The sequence below is a fragment of the Montipora foliosa genome, chromosome 1, assembly GCF_036669935.1.
Source record: "Montipora foliosa isolate CH-2021 chromosome 1, ASM3666993v2, whole genome shotgun sequence".
Taxonomy (NCBI): Eukaryota; Metazoa; Cnidaria; class Anthozoa; order Scleractinia; family Acroporidae; genus Montipora; species Montipora foliosa.
This window is the reverse complement of record NC_090869.1, coordinates 12,576,521-12,581,589: the sequence shown is the minus strand read 5'-3', so window position 1 is coordinate 12,581,589 and position 5,069 is coordinate 12,576,521.

The following is a 5,069-nucleotide window of genomic DNA, read 5'->3' as shown; positions in this document are numbered from 1 at the left end:
CACAGTGTAGAAGAGCTAGGGATCGTTTGATATTTTAAAACTTTAGAGATTTTAGAGATTTTAGATCTCCCAAAAGACCTTACATATTCTAGAACTTTAGAAATCTTAGACTCACAACATGGACCATGGATATTCTAGAACTGTAGAACGTTTAGAGATTTTAGAAGCCCCAAAGCCCCTCAGTCTTTTTAAAATAACTCTAAAATAGAAGATAGCTATAGATGACGTGATAATATCAAACGATCCCTTTGGGGCTTCTAAAATCTCTAAACGTTCTGCAGTTCTAGAATATTCATGGCCCATGTTGTGAGTCTAAGATTTCTAAAGCTCTAGTACAATATGTAAGGTCTTTTGGGGGTTCTAAAACCTCTAAAATCTCTTAAGTTCTAGAATATCAAACGATCCCTAGCTCTTCTAACTAGTCTCGTTCTTTCATTCAAATTTGAGCTTTCATGTTACGGTTCGGTTAATCACACTCTTTTCGAGATACTGTGATGAATATAGCACTCGTTTACTGATTGAGCCTAAGCGCTCGTTTCAGTGATTAGGCCTAAGCACTCTTTTAAAATTTTAGCTTTCATTTTACGGTTCGGTTAACTACACTTTTTACCGACATCGTGTAAAGAATATAGCACTCGTTTACTGATTAAGCCTAAGCGCTCGTTTCTGTGATTAGGATTTTAGCTTTCATTTTACAGTTCGATTAACTACACTTTTTACCGACATCGTGTGACGAATATAGCACTCATTTACTGATAAAGCCTAACTAGTCTCGTTCTTTCATTCAAATTTGAGCTTTCATATTACGGTTTGGTTAATCACACTCTTTTCGAGATACTGTGATGAATATAGCACTCGTTTACTGATTAAGCCTAAGCACTCGTTTCAGTGATTAGGCCGAAGCCCCGGGGGAGGATTCCCATATGGAACAGACGGGGATGCTCATCGGAAATTTTGAATTTAACCCCTAAAGGAGACCGTCTGGGCGTGGCTTAAGCAAATTTTGACCCCTAAAAACAAGTTAAAAAGAAAATGTGACTTCTGTTTCTCTTCGCGTAACTCTGTGTTTCTTCGCGGAACCCTAAACGAGACCTTGGCGGCTTAAACTCTAAAATAGAAGGTAGCTATAGATGAGTTCTATCTTCTAATGACAACATCTGCACTTTTCTCTAAAGATTTGTCTCGTTTATCATCATTGTCATGATAACACTTATTTGCGATTTCAACTTCACGAGATGTATGTCTCTTAATCAAAGGGATCAGCGTTGGCTAAACTTCAGAATACCCCGCCACTTATTTGCATTTCATTGAATAAGGATAAGCTCTGTTGTATTAAGTCTCGTTCTTCAAAAGATGCCGCATAGGGTAAACAATATTGGTTAGCTGTGGCGGGGTATTCTGAAGTTGCTCCCGTTTATAAATACCTTAAAAGGGAGTTGGTCCGAAAACACTTCGTTGAAGCACTCTTCTCTTAAATGAGGTTTCTAAACCCTGACTCTTTGTAACCTCTATTTTAAATAATCCTTAAGCAGAGTACGCCTTTCTTTATCTACCCCATAGGCTTTGAGCTTCGCTTAAAATAGAGGGTTGTCAATATCATCAAAACCTCTTGACATGATCCGCCCCCAGGCATGCTTGGATGTTTAGTGAAGTTTTACCCTTAATCAACCTCATTGATGTGCAAAACACCGTCAGCTATCCGCGTGAAGTGAATTGTAAAAATCTCAACAATTTTCTCGTTATCACTTATGACACTACTTATTCTCCATTATAATAATATCGTTTAAGTGCTTCGTTCTGGAGTGCAGAAATGGGCGGTATGTGACCCAGAATTTGCGTTTATTTTCAGGCTTCCTTGACTTTCTGATAAAATATTCTTTTTTCGCCTTACGCCTGAAATTCTTCTTTAGTTTGTTTCTGTGTGCAATGGCTTAATTCGTCGTGCCTCAGGCCGATCATGGACTGGATCACTCTTTTATTTGCAGGGCGCGTTCGAAGGCGACCAAATGATGGTTTTCGCTAGCGATGGAATCGGAGTCGGGGATAGATAGATAAATAGATAGTTTATGTCTTCCTCTCTCCGCCCAAAACAAAACCCATAAATGTTGCTCTTGCCTGAGCTCTGTTTACTGGGCAATAAAAATAAACACACGTAAGTTGGAGCAATATGGCTATGGACAATAGGTCAATAGCCGCTTTTATTGAAACAACAGAACAATAACGAATTCTGTTATAATATGTTTGCCCTGTAAAGGTGCGGGCCGAGAAAAACGCACCAACACTAAATATACTACAGAAAAAGTGGATGGATCAGGGGAAGGAGGTGGGAGTCAAAAGAAGCTTCTAACTCCGAGCAATAGAGACGAATGGCAAGCACATGGCTTGCCAGTTCGTGTGACTTGTCAAAAACCTTAGAGGGGGGGGTTGAACATAATGGCCATCTACACCTGACCCAAACCTAGTCCCACTAGATTATCAAATAAACCCTGGTCAAAGAGAGAAGACATAAAAATTCTATTTGCAAGCAAATATTTTGTTTATTTATATCTGAAGATTGAACAAATCATAGTTAATAGAGGGGAATGGTTATGAAACCCGACAAATTTCTTTGTTGTAGGTTTTTGTTCTATTTTTTTGCCTTGACTGTGCACAAAACACAATAGTTGTTTACTCCCTACTGAGGAACTAACCAATAGAAACGTGTTGGTTACGTAATTCAACTCTGACCAGGGTGTGAATTGAACCCACGACCTTCGGGTTAGATCACCGCTGCTCTACCGACTGAGCTACAAGGTCAGACACGGCAATGAACATGTAAAAGTACAAGGAAGGGTTACGTTTTTACAAACGTTGGCCGTGTAGCACTTTATATTTCAACAGACTTAACTGATTAGAGTGTAATGAGAACTGCTAGTGCTATCTGATGATCACGTAAGCGTGAAACTCAGAGTCGCAGAAAAAGTTATGTCTTATTGATTAGTTCAATCTTCAGATATACTACGCTCTGCGAAACGCATCGAGCACTCTACTGCAAGGATAGACTATACCCAAGATTTAGTTTATTTATAAAAATACATCGCAGCCAAGAAGCTGAATTTCGTATTATTTACAATCAAATACATTTATGTAGATATATATTAAAAAGGTAAATTATATATATCAATATAACGATATAACGATAAAAAAAACACAAATTAATTTCAAAATATTATCTTAGCTAAAGCCCTAGATTTGCATGTCCCCACATAGCCGGAATAAACGAAAAGTTGAAACGGTCGGTGCGCAATCGTGGCATATTAAAAACGCACTGGCGTCTAGTATTGTAAGCCGCATGGTGCCTTTCAGGCAGCCTATGACAGGGATTGGAGATGGTCAAAAACAGATTATCACATAACTTAACGCGTCTGACGTAAAGCGATGCTAAACCATCCCTTTTTAAAGGAGTCAAGATATTAAAGTTCCGGGGAGATAGTGGATAAAGCGCGCCTTTGGACCCTTTAATTTCGATATCGTCACTAAGACACGCGGGTGATGCTCATGATGGAATATCTGCGCTCTGTATTCCAGAACAGGTCGTATAGTTGTGCACTAGAAATTACCTATATCTTCCGCTAGAACGCGGGTTCTCCTTAGGAGGACGAGAAAGTATAGGCGTTTATTTGCTTTTTTGATGGTTCATTTACGTGGTTATTCCACTTAAGATTACAAGAAATTGCCACGCCTAGGATCTTAGCGGAGGATCTTAGCGGAGATCTAAGCGGAGTCGTAGAAGCGCTTACGATCTAGTGAAAACCAAAAATCGGAGTCGGAAAAATCAGACCGTTCCATTTTCTTCCGATTCCGCTTACGACTCCGTCGCTTACGATTCAGTGAAAACAAGATTGTCAGAGTCGGAAGCAGAAGTGGAAGAACAAGCCAATCACACTCAATATACGAGTCCAGGCTCTCGATTACTAACTACCGCGATAAACAAACATTGCGGGCATGGACGAGAAGGTTGTGGAGACTGGAAGACGTTTTCCCGTGTTATGCGACAAGTCTTGCAAAATTTGTAAAAAGAAAAATAATAAGAAAAAGAACATAAAAAAGAATACTTGGCAGGAGGTGGTCAAACAAGCTGGCCTTAAATCAGGATTATGTGGTGAACGAAACCAGTCGTATATCACCAGTACAGGACTGGTTAAGGGTTTTTTTCTGTCTCCGCTCCGACACTTTCGCGGCGTCGCGGGTCCCGGAAAAATCCTCTCTCAAATCAGTCCCGTATACACAACTAAACCAGTACGTCTTTCAAAATAAGGAGAAGAAGGAGCCAAAGATGGAAAGTCTGCTCTACGTTCACCGTGTTTTTATTATTTTTTTTCTGGCGCCAAAATTTCCACCTTGGCCGAGCTCACTTCTCTGCATTGTGATTGGCTTGTTCTTCCGCTTCTGCTTCCGTCTTCGACAATCTAATTTTCACTGGATCTTAAGCGACGGAACCGTAAGTGGAATCGGACGGTAGTTTTCACTACGTCATACGAGTATGTGCTTATGACTGCGCTTACGACTCCGGCACGGTTTTGAGTTATTGTCCGCGTCCTCCGTTTTGGCAGTGTGCCGGGATTCTAGCGTTTTTAGAACACGATAGTTGCCCTTGTCGATTACACACGCATTAACATAAATTGCCCAAAGTCGTCCGGACGTATTTTGCGTCTCAGTATAAAAACGGTCAATGAAAAGATACAATTTGCATATCTCGTAGCAAGTTTAGTTTAATTTTATTAAATTTTTTACACTTCGAAGTTAAATTTTGCGATGATGCATATTATCTGGTTATTTATATTTCTAAATAGGTTATTATCATGAAGCAGACGCTGGTAATCGTCCTTGTTGTCTTCCTGGTCTTGTCATCAATCAGTGAAAGGTAATGGACACTGATCATGTACTGAATACCCGAAATTCGAAAGTTATGTATTTGTTTACATTTATTTACCTGTTTATGAGGACAATCAAATGTCGTTGTTGTTGTTGTTGCTGAAAGGTGAGGCAAACTGAACAAAATTGTTATGGTTTTCGTATAATATAGGAGG